Source organism: Prionailurus bengalensis, chromosome A2, assembly GCF_016509475.1.
Source record: "Prionailurus bengalensis isolate Pbe53 chromosome A2, Fcat_Pben_1.1_paternal_pri, whole genome shotgun sequence".
In the NCBI taxonomy this organism is placed as follows: domain Eukaryota; kingdom Metazoa; phylum Chordata; class Mammalia; order Carnivora; family Felidae; genus Prionailurus; species Prionailurus bengalensis.
The window spans coordinates 71,947,187-71,964,970 of record NC_057348.1 but is presented as its reverse complement, the minus strand read 5'-3'; positions in this window follow the sequence as shown (position 1 = coordinate 71,964,970).

The following is a 17,784-nucleotide window of genomic DNA, read 5'->3' as shown; positions in this document are numbered from 1 at the left end:
CAGAGAATCTGAAGCAGGCTCTGTACTGTGAGCGCAGAGACTGATGTTGGGTTCAGACTCACAAATTGTGAGATCATGACCAGAGCTGAAATCAAGAGTCAGATGCTCAACTAACTGAGCCACCCAGGCACCCCTATTGTTGTCCATTTTGAATAGTGATGTTACTGTTAGTTGGGCAAAGTCAAATCATGCTGTGCCCCTGATAATCATGACGACATTGAGTGCCACTGTGTGTCAGGCACTCTGCAGACAATATGGCTGATTTCAGCGTTTTCATTTTCTAGATGATAACGTGACCTTAAAAAGGTGAAATAACCTCTCCCATCCTATGGCCACGAGGAGGCAGAGCCAGTAAGTGACCCTAGTTTATCTGTCTTCTAGTAAAGTTCTTCCAGTTCCCAAAGGAAATTCCCATGGATTCCCGTGCTTATCAGACAATAGCCCCTTAAAAGGGGGCTGCTAGAGGTGTGTAGAGAGGAACAAATGAACTCAGTTACTCGGATGTTTCTTCACCCAGGTATTTTTGTTTCCCACTCTCCCTGCTTAGTAGTATTTCCCAGCTACTTACTATATACTCGTCTCAATTAGCCCCAACTAGACTTCAAGAAAAAAAATCAAGATGCTAATGGGAAAAAAATTCAAATAGTGAAATCAGTCCCATTCCCAAAGCAATGTGTACCACAGAGTGTTAATTGGTGAGAAGATCTATCATATGTTTTTATACATATGTTCACATGTTATACACATGTTCACATATGTTCACAATTTTCAGGTTATGATTTCTAAAAATTAAAATGATTATTTCTCAATCTCTAAGAGTCTCTCCCACCAGGAACAGAGTTTCTGAGAATTGATGGGCAACTTGGTGCGTCTGAGTTCCAAAGTCTGGAAGGGGGATGGCAAACCCCAAATCTTGCAAAGGTGGCCCGCCAACCTCAATGGACAAAGGGGGCGGCATGATTCTTTGGATGCAGGCACACACAACTCTATACATGGAACACAAACACGTCCTCCTTGCTTCCATATAGAAACTCTCACTTTTTTTGTTTTTTGAAACATATTCTTGAGAATGTTTTGGCCTCCCCTTTTGACTTTTGCCAAAGACATGGCTACAGAAAATCATTTCTTTACCATGAGGTAAGTAGGGCAAAGAGCAGTGTGGGCCGAGATGAAAAGGGGCATGCATTACCCCCTTCCACCACCAACGAGGCACACTGGAGATTTCTGTTTGTACAAACTCAGGATAAAAGCTCTACAGCAAAGTGAGAACTGCAGCCATGCTCTGTGTGCTCTTCTCTGTCATGAATGTAATCCCAGCCAAACTGTGACCATGATGATCCTTCATTATGATCCTTCATCTGAGATAATTTCTTCCCTCTAGAAGAAAACGTTGGGAATACGATGAAAAGAAAATTCAAGATGGCAGATTGAACACTCATTAGAGCTTAAAGCTTTCAGTACAAACACAAATAATTGACTAAATGCCTTAAAAGATGCACTGTGGACCAGGACCAGAGACCAAGCTCAAATCAAGAAGTAAGGATTGGGGTGCCTGGGTGGTTCAGTCGGTTAAGCATCTGACTTCAGCTCAGCTCATGATCTCTCAGTTTGTGGGTTTGAGCCCTGTGTTGGACTTTGTGCTGACAGCTCAGAGCCTGGAGCCTGCTTTGGATTCTGTGTCTCCCTCTCTCTCTGACCCTCCCCGCCGCCTCAAAAATAAATAAACATTTAAAAAAATTTTAAAGAAGTACAAATTAAAGGAGGCACATGGATGGCTCAGTCAGTTAAGTGTCCAACTTTGGCTCGGGTCATGGTGTCACGGTTCACGAGTTGGAGCCCTGTGTCCAGCTCCACACTGAAAATGCAGAGCCTGCTTGGGATTCTCTCTCTCCTTCTCACTTTGCCCCTTCCCTGCTCTCTCTCTCTCATGTGATCTCTCAAAATAAATAAATAAACTTAAAAAAAAAATAAGTAGAGATTAAAGGTCAGTAGGAACTGAAACCAGAGCATTGCCCTTGGTGCCAGGGTCTAACAGGCACAGGGGGACAGGGGACAAACACCCAGTATGTGGCAGACACTCTGAATGAAGCCAGGAGTGGGGACCAAGCTGACTCTTACCTGTGAGGCCCAAAGGAGTTCCCATATCCAGGAATAGAAGCAGATTTGCCACTTAAAGCTAAGCCCCTCCTTGTATAACAAGAGGCCTGAATTTCTGTCATCCCTGTGGCAGGAGAGTCTAAAATCCAGTTTCAAGCCACATACCTTATAGAGTTAAGGTGAAAGTAGAATCAAAGCCATCCCATAAACTGGGAAAGATTCCCACAGATGGGTTCTGAAATGAGAATTACAAAGCAAAAGAGGAAGTCTAGCAGCACGAAAAGATCAACAGACCCAACAAACAAAATTTCACATGTAAAAATAGATGTCATGGAAAATTTTCCATTTCATAGAATAAATACAATGTTCTCAAATAAATGAAAGGTGGAATAATATCCATTTAGTGTAAAAGGTGTAGTGTAAGCACCTGGCAACTAGCTCTTTTGATTGTAATGTAAATACCTGACAGTAAGCTTTGGGTTGGCAAGGCATCCACTTCAAAGATACCCATCTCCAATAAACATAGTGCCAGCCACAGGACCAGAGGCAGAGCCAGGCTGCTCCACTCCTCAAGTTCCCTGACCATTTGACCACTTGCTTTTCCTTCTCTGAGTTTTAGTTTCTGTCCTTAGGTTTTAAATTTACCAATAGGGTGAACCCACAGGACCCCTAGACAGCCTCCCCCTCGGCCCCAGTAAAGGCACAACCCCAGGCAGCAGCCACCCTGTGGTCCTGGCTATCCCCTGTACATGACAGAATTTATGAGTAATAATCATGCAGTCGTGATAAAACCCACAGGGCCAGTCCGGCCACAGCATTGGCTCTAAAAGGGTGGGGCCCAGGTGAGCGCCCCAGGCATTTCCAGCCAATAGCATCCCTGTCATCACTATTGATAGGCTGAGACTAACCCAGAACACAAGGACAGGAAGTGAATTAAACTGATGGGTGAACAGGGATGAAGACAGAATTTTTCAGGTGGAACACAAAACTAAGAAGATCGCAGAAAGCATCACAGAATGATGAAGTTTTGGAAACATGGATAGAAGGCGAGACACAGAGGAAAGATAGAGCAGTTACACCTTCATACAGATTCAGAAAGAATAGAGAGAACAGTTGAGAGACTGTGTTCAAATAATGGCTCAGAATCTTCCAGAACTGAAAATAAGCCCGAATGTCTTCTGTTCATCAGTAGTTGGGACGCTTAGGGGAAGAAAACAACAACAACAACAAAAACCCAAAAAACAAAAAAAAAACTATTCATAGAGTCAATATAGTGAAAAGACATGATCTTGAAGTGAAAACAAAATCCTAAAAGCTAATAGAAAAGATTCATTACAAAGAAACACCAAATCGACTGACGATTCTCAACAGTAGCAATATATAACCTAAGGCAATAGAATACTAGCTTCAAGGCATTGAGGGAAAACATAATTATAATTTACATTGTGTAACATACAAACAAACATCAGTCATAGGAAGATTAAAAACTAAAAATGTTTCAAACCTAAAATAGTTTACTATTAACAAAGAACAAGACTTTAGAAGGAAATTGGTAAATGGTAAAGAAAATGCATAGTTTCCTAAGTGGAGGAAAGGGAGATTGGAAGAGTATAGAAAATTTAATTAAATGCAATCGATCCATCAGCACTTCAACAAATACAAAAAGTAAAACAAGGAGAAAATCGTAAGCATAAAGTGCAAAATATGTTGCAACAATAAATAAATATCAACAAGTATAATGAGAGTAACTGGGCTCCATCAATTAAAGCACAGAGGGCTCTTTAAAAGTGCAGTTGTCAAAACCTAGAGGAGAAAGCAGGAAAAGAAACTCTCTGACCTCAGCCGCGGCAATTTGTTACTTGACACATCTCCAAAGGCAAGGGAATTCAAAGCAAAAATGAACTATTGGGACCTCATGAAGATAAAAAGCTTCTGCACTGCAAAGGAAACAACCAACAAAACTAAAAGGCAACCAACGGAATGGGAAAAGATATTTGCAAATGACATATTGGACAAAGGGCTAGTATCCAAAATCTATAAAGAACTCACCAAACTCCATACCCTCAAAACAAATAATCCAGTGAAGAAATGGGCAGAAGACATAAATAGACTCTTCTCTAAAGAAGACATCCAGATGGCCAACAGGCACATAAAAAGATGCTCAACATCACTCCTCATCAGGGAAATACAAATCAAAACCACACTGAGATGCCACCTCACGCCAGTCAGAGTGGCTAAAATAAACAAATCAGGAGACTATAGATGCTGGAGAGGATGTGGAGAAACAGGAACCCTCTTGCACTGTTGGTGGGAATGCAAACTGGTGCAGCCGCTCTGGAAAACAGTGTGGAGGTTCCTCAAAAATTTTAAAATAGATCTATCCTATGACCCAGCAATAGCACTGCTGGGAATTTACCCAAGGGATGCAGGAGTGCTGATGCATAGGGGCACTTGTACCCCAATGTTTATAGCAGCACTCTCAACAATAGCCAAATTATGGAAAGAGCCTAAATGTCCATCCACTGATGAATGGATAAAGTAATTGTGGTTTATATACACAATGGAATACTACGTGGCAATGAGAAAGAATGAAATCTGGCCTTTTGTAGCAACGTGGATGGAACTGGAGAGTGTTATGCTAAGTGAAATAAGTCATACAGAGAAAGACAGTTACCATATGTTTTCACTCTTATGTGGATCTTAAGAAACTTAACAGAAGACCATGGGTGAGGGGAAGGAAAAAAAAAGAGAGGGAGGGAGCCAAAGCATAAGAGACTCTTAAAAACTGAGAATAAACTGAGGGTTGATGGGGGGGTTGGAGGGAGGGGAAGGTGGGTGATGGGTATTGAGGAGGGCACCTGTTGGGATGAGCTTTGGGTGTTGTATGCAAACCAGTTTGACAATAAATTTCATATTAAATAAATAAATAAATAAATATTTAAAAAAAAGAGAAAGCATTTTAAAAAATCCAGTTGTAAGTATTTATAATCTATTCCTCTAAAAATAGAAAATGGTTGAACATGAATACAAGGAAAAATATATCTCAGATAAACACCTATCCCCCCCAAAGGCACTACAGCAGCGTTAATATGATGTTAATAATGATAATAATATAAGTAACATTAATATAAGTCAGAAGGGAAGTTAGGCTAAAACAATCACTTTGGACATGTTTCTTTCTTAGTTTTCCCATCTGTAAAATGGAGATGATAATAAGCACTCCTTCAAAGCTGTTGTGATGTGATGATTGAGGGAGTGAATACATCTACAATGGTTACAACAGTGCCAGTGTGCTGTGTAGGTATGAACCATATTACCATCACCAGCAGCAGAAGCATGATTATTATTCTTAGGGATGTTATTATTACTAAAGAATAACATAGAGAAATTAATGCAGATCAATGTAGAAAATGCAAAAGTTTGAAAAGCAAACAATATGAATGGTGGCAATTATGGGGGAAAATACACACTCACGCATTTTTTTTTTAAATGAGTAGTACTTTCAGGTGGCATAAAAATCAAAACAATATAAAATATAATTGAGGGGCTCCTCGGTGGCTCAGTCAGTTGAATGACCAACTCTTGATTTCGGTTCAGGTCATGATCTCACATTGTTGTTTGTTTATTTATTTATTTATTTATTTATGTATTTATTTAAAAAAATTTTTTTAATGTTTATTTATTCTTAAGACAGAGACAGAATGTGAACAGGGGAGGGGCAGAGAGAGGGAGACACAGAATCTGAAACACGCTCCAGGCTCTGAGCTGTCAGCACAGAGCCCGATGCGGGGCTCGAACCCACGAACTGTGAGATCATGACCTGAGCTGAAGTCGGACGCTTAACCAACTGAGCCACCCAGGCGCCCCGATCTCAGGTTTTTAAGATCGAGCCCCACATTGGGCTCCACACTATGCATGGAACATGCTTGCAATTCTCTCTTTCTCTCTCTGCCCCTCTCCCTTGCTTGCACCCTCTCTCTTACATAAATTAATATAACATAATATGATATGATATAACATAATATAATATAATACAATGTAGAAATCTTGCTCCCATCTCTGACCCCATCCCCAACTTTAGGTAACCACTTTTATTAGTCTACTCATTGAAAAAAATTTTGGGGGCCCCTGGGTGGCTCAGTCAGTTAAGCATCTGACTTCAGCTCAGGTCATCATCTCACGGTTGGTGGGTTGGAGCCCCGTATCAGGCTTTGTGCTGACAGCTCAGAGCCTGGAGCCTGCTTCAGAGTCTTTGTTTCCCTCTCTCTCTCTGCCCCTCCCCCACTCATGCTCTGTCCCTCTGTCTCCCAAAAATAAATAAATGTTAATTTTTTTTTTAATTCTGTATGCAGAAACCAGTAAATATGACTACATGCTCTTACTTCCCTTTTTCTCACACCAAAACTAACATACACTATTTCTGCACTTTGCCTTTTTAAATTGTATCCTAGAGACATTTTCCAATGTGAGTACATAAAAAATACTCTGGCTTTATAGCTGTATGGTATTCAGCTTTGTAAATACAGCAAGTTTGTTAAACCTGTCTCCTGTTGATGGATCATTGGGTAGATTATGCATCGAATCTCCTGATGTCATTGTCAACGTTGTAGTTAACAGTCTTGCTCATACACCATGAAGTGTGTGCAGAGATACCTGGAGGACAAATTCTCAGACGTGGGAATCACTGGGGTGAGAGCTAAGTGCTTTTGTACTTTTGGTAACAATCGACAACTCTCCTTTTGTCAACGGTTCTTCCATTTTGTAAGTCACCCGCAATGTATCTCATTTAAATTAGCATAGGTGATTTGGAGAAAATTTTTTGGTCATCTAATAAAAATGAGTATCTACAACATTTCAACTTCTAACTGCATACCCAAAGAGATTCTCGAATGCGAGCACGAGATGTGTTAAGTGATGTTCACTGAGGCATGACTTGTAATAATGTTCATCTGGATGGAAATAGGAAAACAAAATGCGATGTGTTCACGTGGACCAATATACACCAGCTGGGAGAAATAAATTGAAGCTATTTGTATCATCGAGACTAGATCAACCCATGGTGTTCAGTGAAAGATAAGTTGCCCAACTGTGCATACAGCATAATATTATTCATGAGGCTTAAAAATACACACAAAAATACTCTAAATTGTTTATGGATATGCATGTTAATACGTGTGTCTGAAAGTATAGGCAAGACTAAAGATCCATACCTCAAGCATGGTAGGACTTCTTCTTTACTGGACAGTGTGTACAGGTGTTAGAGGTGGAGGGGGACGAGTGCATGGTCAGCACTGGACACAACTTGTTATGATTGTGTTTGTATGCTTAGAAGCAAAGAACACAAAGCATTAACAGTTAACTGTGGATGTGGTGATATGAATATTTGTTTTCTTATTTTTGTCCTTCTCTGTGTACTTCGAATCCTAAAATATTTATTGAAGAGAGATATGAGTGAGACCCTGAATTTCAGTTAAGCTAAAAACTGGGTTCTGGGCAACATTCCTTACTCAAGATCTCTCCCTTCTTCCCCTCCTCCTTCCTTCCTTTCTTCCCTTCCTCTCTCCCTCCCTCCCTCCTTTTGCTTTTTCTTTCTCGTTTTTTCTTTCTCTCTTTCTTTCTTTCTCTTTGTCAGTAAATGACCGTGAAGATCTCCAAGCACAAATAAAACCACCCAGTATAGGGAAGGCTAGGTTCCAAATATTCAAGTGTTTTTCATTTTTTTAACTACTCATTGCCCATTCCATGTTGAGTAAAATATCAATAAGGAAGGAGCTTAATGAGGAAATAAATAATCACACTTCAGTCTCTACATGCCCACCTATTTTTGGACAGGAAATAGGAGAGGCACATCTTGAATCAGAAGCTGTCTTTCCAACATTTAACTTTCTCGAGAAAAGGGATAACCCAGGATTTATTTTTGCACTGGAAATTATGAGTAACTTATATTCTAGTTGTTGAACTACTAAATCTTCAGAGTTTTGTTTCTGGAAACCACAGGAATGGCAAAAACCATATAATGTCAATAATTAATAGTCACGGAGCACAGGCTGTGTGCCCATTGCTGTTCTGGGCACTTTACAGGCATGAATTCATTTAATCCACTGTGAGAAAGGCTTTCTTTCAGTTGCACACCCCAGAGGAAAGTGATGCCCAGGGTCAGGCAGCTGGAGAAGGCAGAGCTAGCCCAGAATCCTAGGTGCTGTGATCCCTGAGTCCTGCACCAGGCAGAGAAGCCACATGGACACCACCCGGCCCACAGTGCCCTTCCTGGGATGGCCCTAACGGGTACATGACTCTTCCTTCCTCAGGCTGGAGAGCTACCCTCTTCCTCCAACTCGTAAGATACAACCTAGAGAATCAAGAAACGACTTTTTTTTTTGTTTGTTTCTTAAATCCAGAAGGCCTGAGTAACGTTAGGTTTCTCTCTTCTGAAAAGCCACAAGAAGAAGAAAAACAAATCTGGGATCAGAACATCTCCATGGTTTCAGGGAGGGCACTGGCTATGCCCAGGGTAGGGCCCGGCTCCGGGCCAAGAAGTAACCAGTTGCAGCTGCAGGGGCCCTCGGGAGGGGGCAGGGGACACTCAAACCCCAAAGCTGCTCAGCAGGGTTAGGGGAGTCCCCATCTGACATGGGAACCAGCAGCGTGTGGTTCTTCAGAGGCCGGGTGCCCTGCAGAGCCTCCAGAGAGGGGTGGTGGAGGGGTGCTTTAAAAATAAGTAAGGAACAAAGTGACGAGTCTCCAGGAGGATGTCACAGCCTTGTTCTCTGCCTCATTCCTTTTCTGAAGAACGTTGTCCTGGGAGCTGCTTCTCAGGCCTGGGACTGCAGGCTCAATGCATGGTGATGAAACGAAAGGCCTGGGGCAACGAATCACTCACCAAGTGTGTGCTACTTCGCACCCACTCTCCGAGCCTCATTCCTTCCCTCGCGCGGGCCCTTCTAGAGGCAGGGGTTGTGTTTTCCTTGTTGTAGAACCCAGGAGTGATTAGCCAAATGCACAGGGGGAGCTAGCTCTGCATCGACGTTTGACTACACACTAATTAAATGAATTCATTCCAAGCAAACGTTCCCGGATGTACGGGGCCAAGGCCATCTAGATGAGAAAAGTCCTGTGACTTTAAGAAACTGAGACTGGTTTTCTTTTATAACCAGTGGAAAACTGTGGGAGCCACAGAGCCAAGAATAATAGCCAAACAGTACAAGAAAAGATGCTCAACATCAGTAATCATCAGGGAAATTAAGACCAAAACTCAGTGAGATGTCATCTCACACCTCTTAGAATGACTATAGTAAGACGAGAAAGAGATAACATGGGGCGCCTGGGTGGCTCAGTTGGTTGAGCATCCGACTCCTGGATTCAGCTCACGTCATGATCCTGGAGTCAGGGGATCCAGCCCTGTGTCGGGCTCCACTCTGAACATGGATGCTCTGTCTCTCTCTCCCCTTCTGCCCTCCCCCCACTTGTGTGTGCACTCACTTTCTCTCATTCTAACCAAAAAGAATTAAAAAAGACAAGAGATAACAAGTGTTGGTGAGGATGTGGAGAAATTGGAACCTCTCTGCACTGTTGGTGGGAATGGAAACTAGTGCAACCATGATGGAACACATGATGCCTCAAAATATTAAAAACAGAAATACCATATGACCCAGCAATCCTACTTCTGGTGTATACCTGAAGGAAACAAAAATCCCTATCTCAAAAAGATATCTGCACCCCTGTGTTCATAGGATCATTATACACAACAGCCAAGACATGAAAACAACCTAACTGTTCATCAATAGATGAGTGGATAAAGAAGATATGGTGTGTGTGTGTGTGTGTGTGTGTGTGTGTGTGTCTAAGAGAAGGAGAAGCAGAGACAGAGAGAATGGAATATTATTCAGCTTTAAAAATAAGAGGAAATCCTGATATCTACGTCAATGTAAATGAGCTCAGAGGACATTACACTAAATGAAATAAGCCAGTCACAGAAGGACAATATTGCATGTTTTCACTTACAAGCAATATCTAAAACAGTCAAATTCACAGAAGCAGAGAGTAGCATGATGCTTTGCCGAGGATGGGCAAGGGGGGAAAGGAAAAATGGGGATTGCTTTTCAACTGGTATAAAGTTTCAGTTATACAAGATGTATAAGTTCTAGAGATCTGCTTACAACATGGCACCCAGAGGTAATTTGTGTAGCGCATATCTAAAACTTCGTTAAGTGGGTAGATCTCATTTTAAATGTTCTTTTCCAATTTTTTTTAAAAAAAATGTAAGTTCCAAATTTACTGGTCATCACTCTCTACATGTAATGTGTGCTATTCTATGTCACGATATATGCAGTTGTAGAAATATATGCATTTTCAAGTTGTAAATCTGGTGAAAGCTCCAGATTGAAGAGATGGCTCATCAAAAAGCTAATAATTATAAGTGGCCACATTTATGTGTTTGGTATCTGATGGACTCACTTTGCTTTGCACTGTTTTTCACTTATTTATAAATTGAAATGTCCATGGCCTCAGAAGATCACATAATATTTTATTGTGGACACAATGTGGTTCCCTTAATTTATGCAACAAATATGGCTTAAGCATTTATTGTGTCCCATGTATTGGGTACAAGTACAGGTGCTAGAGATGTTGACTATCAGTAGGCCACATCTGGAAGCTTTGGTTTGAGAAGGGGAGACAGACAGAGATTACACCTGAGTGAAAGAGTACCACTGAGCAGAGACCTGATGGCCTCGTCACCTGATGAAGTGAAATAGCGGGTCTCATGAAGCTCTGAGAAAGATATTTCCAGGCAGAAGGACTGACACAGGTTTGTGGGATCGAGCCCCGCATCGGACTCCATGCTGTCAGCATGGAGCCTGCTTGAGATTCTCTCTCTCCCCCTCTCTCTCTGCCCCCCTCTCTCTCTGTGTCCATTTAAAAAATAGGTATTGAGTACGCTCTATGTACTCAGCTGTAACTAGCTAATGAGGGGGCCAAATTGAATGGTTTTTGTGGTTCTGTTTCCTTACCTATAAAATCCTTCCTACTGGCCAACTTCTATTTCTGGGAAGATGCAGGCTCTCTGGCCTTAGTTATTCATGTCTGAGAGATGTCCGCTTTGGAGTTGTGTCATAGCAACACAATTTTTGGAAACTTACCCATTCATTTGGAGGTGCACAAAACACATCAGGCCCTGGGATTATATTTGCATAATATAGTATAAACTTAGAGGTCCCGGCCAGTTTGGATCTACAAAAATAGTGTAGCAGCATTCTGAGTCATATGAAGATAAGGGTAGAGTTGTCTGTAAGGGGCACAGGAGTTTGGGAGAATATTAAGTGAAGGTAAATATTTATTAAAGAGCAGCAGGACCAGAAATTCCACCAGAGAGCAGTTATATTCAAAGTAGAGGTTAAAAATATATATATATATATATATACACACATACATATATATGTACATATACATGGATGTTAAAAATATATATATGTATATACGTTTATATATATATATATATATATATATATATATACATTCATGATCGTGATTAAATTATGGGCTAAAATTGAGGTAAAAATGACAGACCCACGGCCCTTTCATAAAGTGATATTGCTCTTTGCATTCTGACCCACACCTAATACACACGGCAACCAGGTCAACCTCGCTCTATTTCACCGGCAGCATAGTCTCAGCCCCCATGAGCCATGGCAGGCACCATGGAACAGCAGTGCAGTTACACCCAAAGACCAGGGACCACAGCATCCCTTTGGTATGGAGTGGTTTAGCCCGTTCGGTTGACCACAAGCCACTGGCTTCAATGATGCCATTCGGTAACTAAAGACATATTTTTTTAAAAAGAAAAGAAACAAGCCACTGGAATAAGAGAGTCAGGAAGCAGGCGGGCTTTGGAGAAAGACAGCCTGGTGTGTTTCATTCCTGGCCGCACCATTGTGTGACCTAGGGAAAGCTCTTAACCTCTCTGGGACCCGATTTCCTCATCTGTAAAATGGGGCATGATCTTCCCTCAGAATTGTTGTGAGGAATCTATGAAATTATGCACACAAAGATCTTTGTACAGTGTTTGGCACATGGCAAATGCTCTTTAGATATAAGTTACCATCATATATAATTAGTTGCAATGGTGGAGAAGAATGGATGCTTCTCTGCTGAATCCAGGGACTGTGGCTACATGGTGTCCTACACACAGAGTCCAGTCCCTTCGCTGATTAGAAGAAACCATGCTTTATCCCTTCTGTGAGCACAATTTAACTCTCTTCTTTCAGAGACTTGGATGTCCACAGGCTGTCTCCTAAGAAATCAAGCAGGAAAACATTTATTATCTCAGGGAATTTTCCCTGGTTCTGGGTGCAGCCCAAGCCATCCAGACAGAGACGCCTTTGTAGACACTCTGACGATGTATCCACTTCTCTAGGGCAGAGTCACTTTAAGCAAGCTGACAAGACTGATGTATATACCAGAATGCTACAGACAGAGGTATTCGTGTAATCTATAGGACTCCATACATGTACTATTTATCTCACTGTAATAACACAGCAATATGAAGGGAGTGCCCACATACTGATTTTCAGTGCAGGTGACTCTACAAGCGTTTCCATGTTCCACGCCTGTGGGGTCAGTGCACGGTGACGCCGTAGGCTGAGTTTCACAGGAAGAAAGGGCATGATCAGAGCGAGATTTTGGCTGAACATGGAATCAAACAAAGAAGAATGATTGGAAGGGAATGTTTGCAAGGATCAACCTAATCCATTCCACCACAGGAAGACTGTGTTTTGCTGCCAAAAAACACAGCAATCCCTGAGCTCCGTTGGTTATAATACTCTCCATCTCTCCCCACGTGCAGGGTAATCTTGCCAATGGGTCTGGAATTTTTGTAGTCCCTTGGCCCCTTAATTCTGTCTCCCCGTTCATCCCTCCAATGAGCTATGTTTTTTAGTGATTCTCTTCTGTTGGTCAATTGCCTGCTCTGGATAGACTTGTTTGCTGTTTAGTCATATTAATATCAGGAGTCAGGTAAAGAGTTAATGAGCACGAGGACAAGGTGATCTCTTTTTCTTTAGGGTATTTCTATAATCTCTAAGCCATTCTATGTTCTTTTTGTCTGATGGCAGCTGACGTCCAGTTATATCTAAGTTATTGCAAGAAGATTTATAGATTTCCTCCAGTACTGCCAATAAAAATGAATCTCTCTAGAGATTCCTACATTTTTTTTCCTCTCATTATCTTCTCACATCCCCTTGACATCCTTCTTCTTCTTGCAAATCTCAAGTGGCACAAAGGTCACAGTTCTCTACAGGGCATCTTTAGGCTGGAAGTGAGAAAGAAAACTCTGCCCTTCCTTAGGCCCATTCTCACCCACATGTGCAGCAATAACCGCCCAAGAGGATGTGCCAAAGAAAGAGCAGGTAATATCCCTCACACCAGCAAGTATCCTTTAGAAGTTTGTTTTAGGCAAGAAAATTAATTTAGGATTGGGACCCCAGCCTTATGCTGGCAAAAGTTGCATTTTATCAAGTTGATACATGAATTGATCGTGCAAGAATAGAGGGGTGTGATAGAGATATCTGTGACTGCCCATAAGGGTTCTGCTGGTCCCAAAGAGAATGAAGTTTGTGTCAGAGGACATGCAAAGTCATCACAAATATATGTCACATTTGTGTTTCCAGCTTAATTGCTCATGGCTAAATAGAAAATAATAGAAATGAGGTTTTGTTGACATAAAGCATGAAACTTTGTCCTGGGAACTTTTGTCCTCCAAATAATTCCCAGCAATGTGGACTTTGGAAGGTGACTGACTGTGTGGAGTTTTAACAGGAAGAGTAAAGAGAACCAATTTAGAGGCTAAGAAAATTTCACAATGCCAGTGGACATTAGTGATTTCTTCTTTGTAGCATCAAAGGTGGAGGAGACGTAACTGCTCAGGAGGGGGAAACAGAGGCACTTTTCATGCTGTCAGCATCTTTCCTTTTCAAGGTCTCCACAATATGTGGTCCAGGTAAATCCAGTCAAAGATTACATTGCTCAGCTTACTACGGTACCAGGGAACGCTGTCCTGCTGAAACACAGGGTCTTCTGGAAAACTTCATTTCTCAGCATTGTACTGGACTGTTGTTTTTGGAAAATGATGTAATGGATCTACTGAAATAACACCCTCTGTCAATGCAATTGTGTCTGTGAAACCATCTAGCTGCTCTAATGAACATAAACTTTGAGCTATACTCATTAAGAGTAAGGTTACCAAGTGGATACTTAGAGGTGTCCCCGGGTCAAACCCATGGCTGCCTCTTCTCATTTTCCTCCTGTGCACTTGATCATTTTCTTTCCCACATACCCTTCATTTTCTTGGCTCTCTTTAGGAACTGCTTCCAACTTGCTTGAAATTGTTTGGGGCATTTTGTGTTTCTTCTCTTTCTCCTGCAGGTTCCCTAGTAAACCATTCTTAAGCTCCTTTCCCTCATTGCTTCTCTCTGTTAACCTTCTGCCCACTTTCCTCTTCTGTCAATACTTGCCAGTGTGTCTGCCTTCCAAGGAAGTCAAATAAACTATCTACTAATTGTTGGGGCACAAACTGCTTTCTTCATGTTGCCAGAGATTTATTTAACTTAATTTCTTGAGTCGTATGCTTCACACGCAGTCCCACGATCTAGACCACCACCAAGAGTTCACAGAAAAAATTCCAAAATGAGGCATTTCTAAAACAGGTGCAGGGGGTTGGGATCAGTCAGAGATGAGTCTTGTTAAAAATAAAAATGAAGCATATTAAAAATTTTAAGAGTTTATTTGAGGAAAAATGGATTAAAATTGGGCAGCACCAGACCAGAAGTAGTTAAAAGCCTTCCAATGACAGGAGCTGGTAGAAAGACTTTTCTAGAGAAGGGGAAAAGCTAGGAAATTATTTGATTGACTATAGCACAAGTGTCTGTCTTATTTGTGAAAACTTGGTTGGCTATTTGTGACTGGCTGTCCTTAGGTTTTTGATCTCTTACCTGTGAGGCATTTCAGGCTTAGGTTTTCGTTTGCTTACTTTTGTTCCTAAGTCATCAAAGCCACCTCAGTCTAATGGTCTCCTTCTCGGATTCACAATTCCCCCCTTTTGATCATCCTCTCACACGTGAGAGATTGGCCAAGGATTTGGTCTCAGTGACATTCTTAGTCACCATCAGGGTGAAGTTGTTCCTGTCTTATCACAAAAGCAGTAGGCTATGATGTCAGGTCCATGGAAGAATTGTTTTTTCTGTTCATCTCACTGTTCATCTTGTTTCTCTTTCTCTAAGCACAGTGAGACCATCTGACATACTGCTGATGGCCATGAACATGTACTTAAGACCCCTGAGAGAACACAACACACCAGGGAGATTATGTTGATGACTCTCAGGAGAATAAAGACAAGCGACTAAAATATGTGCCTTAGTCAGGGCCCCCGTGAACCAAACCAGTTGGTGTCAAATGAATCAAAGAATGTACCCAAAGGGGCATCAACCTATTTTAGCCAAGAGAACTGTTTTCCAATGTCTTACATTTGCTACAATCCCAGAGATGTTGGTCCAGGTAAAGCAGGAGGTATTTGCTATGGCACAGTCTCCTCCTCGTTCAGTCAATAAATAATCTAAAGCAATTCTATGATCTAAAACCACCTTAGCAAGAGAGCCTAGGGACTTCTTTTGTGCAGCTATGGCCTTAGCAGTTTAGTCAGCAGTAGTTGCCAGGGTTAAGGAGCGGTGTCTTTCCATGCATTAGCAGAGAGAAAAAGCAAATGGCAAAAGAGCAAAAGGAAGAGAGTTTTCATATTGGAGATGAAGATCTCGATCCGTGATCTTGGGAGAACTGTCCACTTTAAAGTGTTGTCTGCTTCTGGGGAGAACTCCTCCCGAGTCAATTTTAATTTTAGATCTCCAGCTGGTGTGTAGTTCCAAGAGTCGAGAGAAGCCTTTTTAATTGGGAGATATGGACCCAAGTGTCAAGGCCCTGGAGTTTGGCCTTGGAGTTTACCATCTGGGTAGTGTTCCAGGTTTGGTCCTTTCCTACAAGGTTCAAGGGCAGTCTTTGTTCTTGGTGACTCCAAGTCAGAAAGGTAGGCAAAAATTGGAAAATATTACTTTGGGGAGTCACACCCAGATATTTGAGAAAACTGGAAGAATTCAGAATCCAGTCCAGTTTGCAAGTATATAACAAAACCTCAATGACAGGGAACAGGACTAGAATTTAATACCCACAAGGGTGTGCTATACAGTTTTCCATTGACATATAATTTTTCTCTCTGCTAATGCTACACCCACTTGTATCAAGGTTAATCAAAGCAAGACTAAATTTGCTTGCAAAATAAGTCCCGTTTCATTAAATTTGGCCAATTTACGTAAGAGCAGCAAGAATAGTGACTGACCATATAGGCTCTTTTTAAGGTAATTTTGCTGGGACTTTTCATTAAGGAATTCAAGGTTGGACTTTTAAAAGGCATCTCAGGACTAAGAAGCCAAGCCATCAGATTTTTCCTAGAATATCTATAGATTTGGGTGAATTGCTCTCTTTCTCAGGTACCCTGGGCCTGCCAGGAAGTGACCTTTATTACCTGGAAAAGCTTGGAACCCTGTAAGCAAGATACCAGGTGGTTTTCCTAAGAGGCTTTATTGGTTCCATCAACCTTAGTTCCTTAAAACTGTCTGGGCACATCTGATTATATGCACACCATTCTTAAAGATGACATTCTAGTCAAAGCCTTCGTAATATAACCAGTATTTCTTATTGTGCCCTGATAGAAGGAGAACAGATTCCTACTGAACATAAGCAAATAACCATATTACTATGAAATTAAGAAGAGTCAATAAGTTTCTGGAGGGATCAGGTAGGGAGACAAAGTAAATGTTTCAATTTTGTTTCAAAGGTATATTGTACCAAACTGCTGTAAGTCATAGATGGCTTAAGAGAAAAGAGAAAAGGGTTTCTTTAAACCTACAAAATCAAATCATTAAAGAACCAGCAATGTTTCAAATGGAGAGTCATTGAAAATTATAATCATCTTCGGGGCGCCTGGGTGGCTCAGTCGGTTGGGCACCCGACTTCGGCTCAGGTCGTGATCTCGCGGTCTGTGAGTTTGAGCCCTGCGTCAGGCTCTGTGCTGATGGCTCAGAGCCTGGAGCCTGTTTCAGATTCTGTGTCTCCCTCTTTCTGACCCTCCCCCATTCATGCTCTGTCTCTTTCTGTCTCAAAAATAAATAAACGTTAAAAAAAATTTTTTTAATTAAAAAAAATTATAATCATCTTCAGTTCATTCAATCTCATGTTAGTAGTTCTGGTTCTGCCCGAATACAGCTTTTCCATTAGACTTCTTGAAATTCTTACCCTATTGTTTAGTGGTATAATCTCCAAGTCACCAGAAACCTGTATTCCAGAGTACTTGTCAGGATGTCTCCATGAATCTCCCTGAAGACAAAGAACTTTTGCAAAGTCAAACGGTAACTGTCTGTAGAGAATGAAAAGACTTAAGTAAATGGCCATGGCTGCAGATCTCATGAGAGTTCACTTCACAGGAAAAGTTAGGGATTTCTGTGGCATACCACAATTTACGATAATAATTAGACATCGAGGGTACTGACAAGTTACTATGAACTTCAATTTCTGGAACACCTTTATTCGTAGCAAATGTCCATGCACATATAGCTTCAGAAGGTTTATCATCACTTCTTATTTGACAAG